At 47.1% G+C, this 11807-nt stretch overlaps 2 long non-coding RNA genes across 6 annotated transcripts; one reads left to right on the top strand and one right to left on the bottom strand.

The window, feature by feature from the left end:
* Positions 1 to 1588: 1588 nt before the first annotated feature.
* Positions 1589 to 10842, bottom strand: LOC148119245 (uncharacterized). 5 transcript variants are annotated; one of them, XR_015735533.1, is made up of 6 exons: positions 10537 to 10831; positions 7748 to 7889; positions 7019 to 7344; positions 4379 to 4577; positions 2127 to 3225; positions 1589 to 1979 (listed from the first exon to the last, which is right to left on the bottom strand). It is a non-coding gene; the product is annotated as an uncharacterized LOC148119245 (long non-coding RNA). The 5 variants fall into 5 exon arrangements; XR_015735531.1 differs by having other exon boundaries at positions 2127 to 2323; positions 2716 to 3225; positions 7019 to 7889; positions 10537 to 10829; XR_015735532.1 differs by having other exon boundaries at positions 2127 to 2323; positions 3045 to 3225; positions 7019 to 7889; positions 10537 to 10822.
* LOC148119246 (uncharacterized) lies at positions 7884 to 8484 on the top strand. Its single transcript, XR_015735535.1, has 2 exons — positions 7884 to 8109; positions 8196 to 8484. It is a non-coding gene; the product is annotated as an uncharacterized LOC148119246 (long non-coding RNA).
* Positions 10843 to 11807: the final 965 nt, after the last annotated feature.

The following is an 11807-nucleotide window of genomic DNA, read 5'->3' as shown; positions in this document are numbered from 1 at the left end:
AGGAAGCTGCGGCATGAAGGAAATATCAGGAATCCAAGAATCTGGTGCCCTGGAGCAGGACTGTTATTCCCAGTGCAGATGGAGCCCTTGAGGAATCTATTAGGAAACACTGCTGGTGACTGGGAGAGGGCTGTGCGGAGCTTGTTGAGAGGAGGTGCAGTCTTGTCCAGGAGACAGGAGAGGAGGGAAGAGGAGGTGTTCTCATCGATTAAACTAACACTTTTTATTAATGTGTTTTCAGACATGATAAGGACACTTGCCTGAGGCACTGTATGTGGCCTTGGAATTAGAGTGTCAGAGAGAGAGAGAGAGAGAGAGAGAGAGAGAGAGAGAGAGAGAGAGGAAGACAGAAGGATACCAGAAGAGAGCACCAGATGCAGGGACTCAGAACCTCTGAAAGAGCAGGGTTCTATTAACCTCCTAGACATCACTCCAACCCAAGTTACAGCAATTATAAAGCTACACACACATAAAACGCTAGATCCAGATCGTTAAAAATGTTTAAAACAGACCCAATGAACAGGTCACTCACTGTTGATTTTGTATCATTTGTTTGAAATGAACTGATTCTCCTGTGAGTAAGCATTTATATTTTCTTCAATTTTTTTGCTTGTTTTTTGATTTTATTTTTCCAGACAGGGTTTCTCTGTGTAACCCTGACAGTCCTGAATCAGACTGGCCTCGATCTCAGTGATTTGCCTGCCTCGGTTTTGGGAATGCTGGGTTTACCTGTGTTCACCAGCTCTGCCCAACAAATTCTTCACTGTTAAAGGAAACTTCTTGGCTGCACTGAGATGTGCTACATGGAAAGCTTCACCACACAAAGGCTTTGCCTGCTGATGCCAATATTACCAAAGTTACTGTGATCCTCATCAATTTCCTAGCTGCACACACTAGTGGAATCTGCCTATGAGTTTGAGTTACCCTCAAAGGCAGCACCAGGATTCCCAGAGCCAGGGAGGTAGAGGCAGTGGAGCAGAGCAGAACACAGTACTAATGAGACCGGATCTAAGATGAGACCCTGTGGATCAGTCCTTTCTGCTGATCCTACACACAAGGGTAAGGTTCTGAAAAATTGGGAGAGGGGGAGAAACTCCAGACAACAGCTCCTGAAGGAGGCAGGAGCTCAGGAGGCTGAAGACCACCTCCTGAGAGCAGGGGCCAGGCTGGGACAAGGACAGGAAAAACAGGTCCTACTGTGGTCACACTCAAAGGAGAAAGAGACAGGCAGCACTCACACGAATGATCCCAGGGAGGCTCCTCCACACAAGCTAATATAGAAGAAGTAAACAGGATGGATGGGGAAAGGGCTACAGCCAGGACTGAGCCCAGGCAGGCCTCACACTGCAGCCCTGGCTGCTCTCATCCTGGACACAGGAGAGGCTGGGGACACCACTGTATTCCTGTGATCAGAGTGTCTCAGCATGTTCTTATACTAAGTGACACAGAAGAAACAGGGAGGACTTAGTTAAAGAGTGAGCACGAAGCCCAAATGGACAGAGCTCTCTACCCAGCACAGCCCCATCCTCACTCAGCTCCCACAGACTCCTCCTGTGCCCATCTTGACACGAAGCACAAAAAACACAGATTCTGGAAGGTTCTCCTTGCTGCCATTTAATTTCTACATCACACTTGCAGAATTCTCTCCTTTAATTTGACTGCCAGTCTCAGTTAAGGACATGAACCATCAAGTTCACATTTGATTTTTATGTTCAGTGGGGAACACGAGGGCTGGAACTCAGGGCAGCAGGAGGTGACAGAAATAGAGATGTCCCCTCCTGCCTGTGGTGGGCCAGGATGGTTGGCTGAGGAAGGGAACAAGGAAAGGGCAGGGGCAGGGTCCTGCTGGACAGGGCTGGGATTGGCCCCCAGCTTTTCTCATTGTGTGCACAGGAAAAGCAGAAACCCTCAGACATTGCTGTCCACAGAGAATTTGTTTGTCCTTAAGTCAGAACTGGTTTCTCAGGCCCACGAGGCAGCTGTTCCAAGATAAAGAAAAAGAGTCATGAAAGTCATTATAAGGACCTCCCAAAGGCCTCCACTCAGAGAAGTCTAAGTCTGAGAGGCCCTGAGACCCAGTCCTCTCCTCCTTGCCTCAGCCCCGACCCCAGGCCCCAAGGTGTCACCTTTTCAAGCCTCCAGAGACAAGACAGAGCTCTGAACACTGTCCCTGTCTGCAGCAGAAATAACCAGACACAGTCGGGAGATTGACAGGTGGGGCTGGAGGAGAAACCATCAGCTCAGCCTCCACTCCAGTTCCTCAGGGAGGATTCTTCCCTGACACACTGACCTGCAGCAGGAGCAAAGTTGCCTCCTTTTCCCCCTGTGAGAGGAAAAGCTGTGAGAGACCAGGGAAGGCCTGGTCCCCAGAGAGTTTTCAGAATTGTGACTGCAGACCAGGGAAGGGTCAGCAGGAAGGAGAAGGAGGTGTGCAGGGAGAGAGCCAATGCCAGGCTGGAGGTCTGTGCTCAGCAGGGACCTTCCCCTCTGACCTCTGAGGATCAGGTCCCCATCACCTCCAGCACCAGGGTTATGAACATTTCCCTACAGTAAGGTGACTGTCAGCATACACACCCAGAGATGGGCATGGGTGGTGTGTGTGTGTGTGTGTGTTGTGTGAGTGTGTGTGTGTGTGTTGTGTGTGTGTGTGTTGTGTGAGTGTGCACCCTTCTTGAATGTGCTGAATGCAAAAACAGAAAATAAACAAATGCAGACCCTGTGTTACTCCTCATCCACATCATCACACCAATGATAAAACCTAAGACCACAGCTCCAAGGACAGCACCAACAATAGTCATGATGGTGATGGTGGACGGGGGGTGGGGATCTAGGAGGGAAGGCAAGAGAAGGTGAGGGTCAGGGCTGAAGCTATGATGCCTCACCCTGCTGAGTGTCTGTAGAAGGCTCCAGCTTTCCCTGACCCAAGCTCTGCACCCACTCCCTCCTGACCCCATCTCAGGGTGAGAAGCACAGGCAGCCCCTCATGGTGAACATGGCATGTGTATTTGTGCTCCTCCCCAGAAGGCACCACCAGAGATGCCCACTTCTGGAAGGTTCCATCCTCTGCAGGCCTGGTCTCCACCAGCTCCATGTCCTGAGTCTGTTCCTCCTCCTCCCTCTGCCAGGTCAGGGTGACGTCAGCAGGGTAGAATCCCAGGATCCAGCACCTCAGGGTGATATCACCTTTATATCCAGGATGGTGGGTTACATGTGTCTCTGGAAGATCTGAGGAGGAAAGTTGGAAATGTCAGGTGTTTTGCATTCCTCCTGGAGACAGCAGAGGGTCCATGAGACCTTCCTAGGAAGGGTCAGAAATTGGGTGAGGGAGGGGTGAAAATCCCCTGTAACTTAGACACAGGGTTCTGGATAATCTCATCTCAAGGAACTTTTATATGTAGGTGAAAGAGCCCAGTGTTGTAGAAATTATTTTAAGGGTTTTTGTTTATGCCCTGGGTCATTTGCTTAATGACACAAGGATGAGTCTGATTAAATACAATTCACCTGTATTCACCAGAGGCTGGGTCGGCTACCAGCTGACAGGAAGTTGTGAGGAGGAGCCAGGTGGAGAAGGGGTTGTAAGGAGGGGCCAGAAGCAGCAGGAGGGCTTCTGGGAGGTGAGAGGTGAGCTAGGTGAGCTGCTTGCTATTCAGCCTCCCTGGGAAGAGGATTCTACCTCAGCCTTTGAATCCTGAGTTCTTTAGTGGAGCAGAGATCTAGATATGTTCTCTTAGTAGCTTTGAAAGAGTCGGTGCCTGAGGGAACAGAATTTCCTCAGGCCACAGCTCTTGTGGCCCAGCGCTGCTTGTAGAGGTGGAGTTGCAGTTGTTGACTATGGTGGTTTCAAAGGTAGCAACCATTAAACCAGAGGACGGTGGCCCAGGGTCATAGAACTCTGGGTTTAACATCAGGAAAAATGGCCTTCTGCTCCTGACCGGGTGGAGCTGAGGGATTCAGCCTCACTGATGACTCAAGAGAGTGTGTGTGAGCTGAGAACTGGGCGTGTGGCATGCTGTGGCCCTCAGGACTGCAGACTGAAGGTCAACTGCCTTGGTCATTTCAGGACCTTCTCCCCTTCCCTCTGGAGACACACTCTGAATTGTCCTGAGAGAAGGGTGAGTCCTGGGAGAGTCAGTCTAAGCTAAAGGTAAGGAGATCAAAAAGAACTTACCACCTCCCACATGTGAGAGACGGGGGAGAGGTGGATATGATGTCAGAAGGAGAACAGACTGAGTTTAGACTGAGACTAAAGCCAGGAGGTGACAAGGAGTGCAGTCTCCACCATCCTATCTGATACAGTGATGATTTATATGAGCTATCAGAGATAGACAGAAAATAGACATAAACGGGATGAAAACAGAAAAGGAAGAAGTCACGCTACCTCTATTTCCAGACAACACGATTCTTTACTTAGAAGATCCTGTTGAGTCCATAGGAAAACTTTGAGACCTAATAAACACCTGTGGTTTCCAGATACAACATCAATATTTAAAAAGTAGTCTTCATTTGTGCCAGCAGTGTATCTTAGGAAATGTACGACAATCAACGTGACTCCACCAGAATCAAGTGTCTAGAGATATCTGTAACCAAAGAAAAGAAAGAAGTCTGCAATGAAAACACTAGACACTGACACAGGAAATCACAGTAGAGGGTGTTAGAGGAAGGGGAGACAATCCATGCTCCTGAACTGGCAGAGTTAATATTGTAAAAAGCCCGTACTATCAAACTTAATATTCATATTTAATGCAATACTATGAAGACTCTGACATATTCCGTCGTTTGAGGAAGAGCGACAAGAACTTACATGCAATGACAAAACCATGAGCTGCCAAACACCCTGCAGCTGCTCCACTCCCAACCTCACATTTCACTGCAAAGCTGCAGTGACAGAGACAGCCCTGGAACTGACACAAACTAGACAGGAAAATCGAGGGCCTGGGATTGAGACCCTGGAGATAAAATGACAAAGCTTTGCACACTCAGTTCTCCATGAAGAATGCAAAGCACACAGTGAAGAGAGCCCATTCTACACATGATGCTGCAACATCGTTTTCCTACCCGAGAAGATGAATTCAGATGCTCTCCTTTTTCCTTGTACAAAAAGTCAACTTGGAAATGTTAAAACCTGAAAAACCCAAAGTTCAAGAAGAAAACTGGGATTTTTTTCTAGATATTGGATTAGGCAAAAATTTCAAAATAGGACAATACCACTGGAGCTAATGATGCCATGTGTCAACATGAAAATAAATTCTCTCCAGAGCGCAGAACACAATCAGCAGAGAGAACAGAAGGAGGAGACCTGTACCAGCTGGACTGCAGGCAGGGACTAGAGTCTCAATTTAGGAAGAACTGCAGAAACTAAATAGCAAGGAACCAACCTTGCCAATCAACTAATGGGTGAGGAAACTGAACAGATAGTTGTCTTAAAAAAAGAAAAACACACAAGTGGCCACTAGCTATGGTTAGTGTGTTCAGTATCTCTAGCCTTCATGAAATGCAGATTAAATTCCTTTGAGGGGCTGGAGAGTTGGCTCAGAGGTGAAGGCACTTGATGCTCTGCAGAGGACCTGGGTTAGATGCACTGTGTGTAACTCCAGCCCCAGGGACCTGACACCCTCTTCTGAGCCCAGACACCAGGCACACACGTGGTGGACATGCACACATGCAGACCAAACCCTCAGCCACATGAAAGAGTGAAATGGAGATGATAAAACTGCTTGAAGACAGCACTTCACCCCAGTCAGAAAGGCTGTCATCAGCAAATCTGACAGCAAATGTTGGAGAGGACGTGGAGGGAGGGGAGTCCTTGCTCGTGTGTGTGTGTGTGTGTGTGTGTGTTTGTGTGTGTGTGTGTGTGTAAATTAATACCATCATTTTGGACATTACTCAAAAAATTCAAATAGAACTACCATACGACTCAATTATTTTGCTTCTGGGCAGATATTTACATCCCACGTTTATTGCTGATTTATTCACAAGATCAAAGAATTGGAATTAACCTAGGTGTCCATCAACAGATGAATAGAAAATGGAAATTTGGTATACAAATAAGATGGAATACTGTTCAGCTCTAACCAATATAATCACAAAATACCCAGGAAAATGGATGGACTTAGCATGTATATTATCAATTGAGGCCGTGCAATCTCATAAATAAACTACATTGGTTTTTCCCATATGTAGGATATAGCCAATCATATTCGGTTATGTGTAGACAAGTGTTCACAGGTGTACAGTATAGAAAGATCGCATAAATATCGGGGATGCAGGAGCACTGAATGCAGGCAATGGACTCGAGTTATGAAGCAGGATATAAAGTTAATTGTTTTCTAGTTATAAATCTGTCATGGATTTCTTCGTTTCTCTTTTCTTTCTTTTTTTGCATATAGGTGCTGGATAAATGCATGAATTATATTTGATAACGAATGTGTAAAATCTAAAGAGAATCTCTACAAGTTCATAATGGCTACTGTAACTATAGAAATTTACTGAACTGTATAGCCTTTGTTCTGGTCAATTTCAGTGTGTGATTTTTTTGTAATAAGCTTTTTTTTTAAAGAAAACTAAAAACAAGAAGAGACGGGGGCATGACCCCAGCTGAGGTCCTCTTCCTCAGGACTGAGCCCAGCCCGAGGGCAGAGGGAGGATTTGTCCGCGGCCCCTGGAGCTGTGCGCAGCAGCGCGTCCTTTCCGTTCTCTGGGTGTCTGCACAGTGACTCCCAGCACTGGGCTCTCCTGGTAGATCCAGTCTCTCTCTACAAAACCATCCTACTCCGACTTGCGCCGCAGTCCACGTAGTCAGGTCCTTGTTCAGGGCGATGTAATCGCGGCAGTCTTAGGCTAACTGATAATACCCGCATAGGAGACAGCCGTCCAACCCCACCTCTCAGCCCTACATCTCTGGACAGAGTGAGAACCTGCAGGAACCCTGCGGTCAGCCCCGCCCACCTGCCCAGTCCCCCGTCCCCTGCGCCCCGCGGGCTCCTCTAAACTGAAAGTGAAAGTGGGTCCAGGTCATCACCTGTTCAGCATCTCTGCGGGTCCGAAATCTCCAGAAAGAATCTGGCACATGGGATCAATTTTAGACTGATTCATGATGGTCGCATCCTCCAACCGCAATCACTCACCGCCCTCCCCCTGGTTGTAGTAGCAGAAGAGGTTCCCCAGGTTCATTCAGAAAATTTCCTCGCTGTTCTTGGCGATCCATCTGCTCCTCTCCCAAAACTCCGGTCGCTCCACCAACGACGCCCGCGGCTCCATCCTCTTGGAATCTCCTTGTGCTGTCGTAGCGCACGAACTGCGTAGCGCACGAACTGCCTGTCGTCCACGTAGCCAACAGAGATGAACCTGGGCTTCCCGAGGTCGGGCAGGGATAAGGCGGTGTGGAAATACCGCACAGAGTGCGAGCCTGGGGGCGCGAACAGTTAAGACCCCGACCCGCCTCCAGGGAGGGTCCTGCTGGACCAACCGGGGACCCGGCTTCCCCGGTACCACCCGCCCTCTATGCAGAGCTCATTTCCCTCCCGACCCCGCCCTCTCTGGCGCGCGTCTGGCTGGGGCCAAGGTGGCTGCCAGAAGCAGGAGAGCTCAGGGCAAAGGAGTCTACATGCTCAGGCTTAGATAGAATCAAAGCAGAGCCAAGCAAAGTCGGGCTGACTTTGTAACTTGCAATCATAGAACCCCCGCCCATTAAAAGTGCACAGAGAAGGCGAACTTTGTAACTTGCAATAATCACATTGATTTTTATTACATTCTCCAGCAGCACCAGCTGTCGATAAAGGATGATCTCCTGATGTTCTTGAGACACCAGCCCCGGCAGAGGAATCACAGCAGGCACACAAACGATCAAGGCTCCATCAGAACCATCCCAGCAATTACTCAGTTTGCAGATCCTGGAAGAACAATTAAGAATATTGCCCCCTTCAAAGTGCCATTCCACAATACAAAGAAAAATGGGGGAGGAATGCAAGCAGAGGATCAAATAGTCATATTGTGTCCAGCAGTATAACAAATCAGACTCTTGAGTGATACATTTCTCCCCACATAACTGTTGGGTGGAGATTAAAATCTCCATCAGCATCCCAACACCAAGGAGCAGGTTTGGGACCATAGGTATTATGCAATACTAACTGGCATTAAAAGTGGGGGGGGTTTCTCAGCAGACTCCCCATCACTCATAATTCTGTTGTTGTTACCAGAGTCATCACCTGAAGCAGAAGGAACATCGTGGTCTTCATCCTGGGTCACTGGCCTCACGCATCGCTCTGGCACCCAAATTGGTTTATCAACTCCTGGAGGAAAAACTCATATAGCCCCCCTCAGCTTTGCCAACAAGGGGTTGGTTCCATCCATCTTCCTGTTTGCAAATCTTTTCAATGAACCCATCCTAGGTTCTGAGCCCTAACTTGTGTATGGCGTTCCATAGGTGAGCGCCCTTCAGCATCCACTGTCAAAAAATTTAAAATAAAGAGAATGGTGGGTAACTGAGTAGCTGGGGAGAATATGAACTCCCCCCTTTTAATTTTTTTGAAAATATTGCTTGAGGGTCTGATTGGCTCTTTCCACAATTGCTTGACCCATTGGGTTATACGGGATGCCTGTTTTATGGGAAATTTCATAGAATGAACAAAAGGATAAAAATATTTTGATGATATATGCTGGGCCATTATCTGTCTTAATAACCTCAGGTTTGCCCATATAGGCAAAAGTAGATAGGCAGTGTGCAATGGCATCTTTTGCTCATTCTCCTGAATGTAAGGATGAGAAAATTACTCCTGAAAAGGTGTCTACTGATACATGGACAAATTTAAGTTTCCCTGCGGCAGGCAGGTGTGTAATGTCCATCTGCCATAACTGATTTGTCGTAACCCTCGTGGGTTAACCCCTAAATTTTACTTGCTGACAATGGCCCAGGCAACTGAGTATGACTGCAGATATGTCCGACAAACAAAGGCTCAGTCCGCTGCCAAATCAAATGCTGAACGCAGCTGAGCAAATGATGGACCTTAGAGGTAGGTGATATATATGCAGATGTCTCCAATGGCTTAAAAATGTGAACCATATACACACTATCAGTATACAAATTTACAGGTTCCCCAGGGAAGAGCTGGAGTACAATGAGGCAGGCTGTTACCTCTGCAGCTTGGGCTGATACATCCCCCCACAGGACATTTCCATACTTTTCCTCCAGAGACCACTACTGCATTACCTTTAGGGGAAGCATCTGTAAAGACAGCACAAGCTGAGGGTATGGGAGATCCTCTAATCACTCAGGGGAATATAATGGGATGATTTTTGAACAGGACCATTAATGGATGCTGAGGATAATGAGAATCAAAACTTTCGGAAAAAGAGATGAGAAAAAGGGTCCACTCATAATGGTACTGCTGTAATTGTACTAGTTGGTCTTTAGTATAAGGTGTTATAATCTTGTCAGGGTACTTCCCAAATGTCTGAGCAGCAACCTTCTTAGCTTTCCAAAGTAACTGTAATATAGCTTCATAGTATGGGGTGACTACCCTTGCTGGAGAGGCAGGCATGTGTACCCATAAAATAGGTCCATCCTGTCAAAAGACTCCCATAGGGGCAAAATTGGAAGCAAGAACTGCAAAATTTAATGATTGATCATAATTAATCTGCTGGAGATGGACCCTTTCAATGTTGTCCATTGAAAGGAAGTCTTAAGGCCTGCCTGGCCACAGGCATCAATATTCAGGGAGAGGTTGGGTCAGAATCTCCCAAGAGCATATCATACAATGGCCTTAAGTCACCTGTTTTGATTGCTAGGGAGGGGTGTGTCCACTGTACGTCTCCCAGGAATTGCTGCCAATCATGTAAGGTTTTAAGATGAGAGGTGTCAATAGTTAATTTTTTTGGTTTAATTCCATCCATGGTCAATTGGTACCCAAGGTAGGAATATGGGGCTTGCATTTGGACCGTCTCAGGAGCTATGATCAGCCCTGCCTTCTCTAAATCCTGGTGCACTTGAATATAAGCCTTGAGCAGTTGATCTTGATCAGGCCCTGCTATTAATAAGTCATCCATATAATGAACAATATATAACTGTGGAAACTGACAGCAGACAGGCTCCAAAGCAGCAGTAACATAAATTTGGCATATTGTAGGACTATTTACCATGCCCTGTGGGAGTACAATTCAATGGAATCGCAAAGCTGGTTTCTTAAAATTGACTGAAGGGAGGCTAAAAGCAAAACGAGGGCATTCATATTTGGCTAGAGGAATAGTAAAAAAGCAATCCTTTAAATCCACTATAATTATATGCCAGCCCCGGGGTATGGCTGAAGGGAAGGGCAATCCCTGCTGAAGAGGACCCATAGGCTGCATCATCTCATTGACACCCCTGAGGGCCTGTAATAGTCTCCATTTTCCAGATTTCTTTTTAATGATAAAAATGGGTGTATTCCAAGGGGAAGTAGAGGGGACAATGTGCCCAGCCTGCAGCTGATCTTGGACCAAGGCATGATATATCAGGTCTCTCTTACTGCTTGTGGATCCCATTTTACCCCAATCCATCCTTACCAGCCTAGGATGACCCCGTCCTCTACACCTTCTTTCTCAGATCTTGGTGGGAACTTCTACTTTGCCGTACCAGCACGGCAACTGTCATTCTTCTGAGCAAGGGATGTCAGGATTAACATGGAACAAAACTTCAGGTTCTGCAGACAAGCCTTTATTCCACTGTCTCACACAGTATATTTAGCCCTCAGCAGGGGAGGCTAAGACAGCAAAAGCAGGAAGCCCATCACCGTAACTCAATGGCTTAGGGGTAAACATCCTTAGAAACATTACTGAGAACAACAGATTGTTCTTGTTTTTCTTCCTGTTTTCAATCAACTGCAACAGTACAAAACAGATCAAGTGGGGGTATGAAGGCCTGTCCTCTTGGGACCCAACAACCAGAGACACAGGGCTCATCCAGGATACAGATGTCCTAGACACACAGTCTCCATGATCAGAATCCTTACTCATCTTCCCAGTCACTCTAAAGTGTCACTTTTAGTCATTATGACTCTCATTGTTTTCCTCCTATTTCTGTCCCCAACTCCTCCCTTCTCCAGGAGGCCCATGGTCTCCACCACACAGCTCAGCCCTAGGGGAGGCTGCTGACCCTGCCTGCCCTGACTCCTGACAAAGCAGACTGAACTTTCTCAGCAGCTGCACTGACGGACCCAGTTAACTGTCTCCTCCATGCACAGTTTTTTTTTATTGCTGCTATTTTATTTTTTATTTGTACATTTATTCATTTATTTTTGAGATAAGGTCTCACTAGGTAGCCTTGACTGACCTAAAACTCTATGGAGACTCAACTGGTCTGGAACTTGCTTGCTGCTGTCTCCCAAGGGCTGGCATTAAAGGCATGCACCACCACAGCTATTTCCATACACATTTCCCTACGAGGGTGGACTTGTGTCTTCCAGCATTCTCATGGCTGCATGGACACAAATGTCCTGTCTTCACATCTTATTGTTTGCCAGTGCAGAGTGCAGGCTCGCCAAAAGTAGGCTTTTTGATTCAAACCCCATGTTGTATTCAGGCCACAGGAAAGTCCACTCTGTGGGCATTTTCATCATGACAGCCCACCCCTCTGTTAGACAAAAAGAATCCTTCCTCCCTCCCTCTCTGCATCACTCCCCACCCTCCTCTTCTTTCTCTGTCTCTTTCTTTCTCTATCCATCTATCTCTCCCCCTTCTCTCTCTCTCTCTATCTATCTATCTATCTATCTCTCCCCCCTCTCTCTGACACTCTAATTCCAAGGCCACATACAGTACCTCAGGCAAGTGTCCTTATC

This window comes from Myodes glareolus, chromosome 18 (genome assembly GCF_982192425.1).
Source record: "Myodes glareolus chromosome 18, mMyoGla1.1, whole genome shotgun sequence".
Lineage (NCBI taxonomy): Eukaryota > Metazoa > Chordata > Mammalia > Rodentia > Cricetidae > Myodes > Myodes glareolus.
Note: the sequence above shows the minus strand (reverse complement) of the source record. Positions and strands in the feature narration are given on the sequence as shown.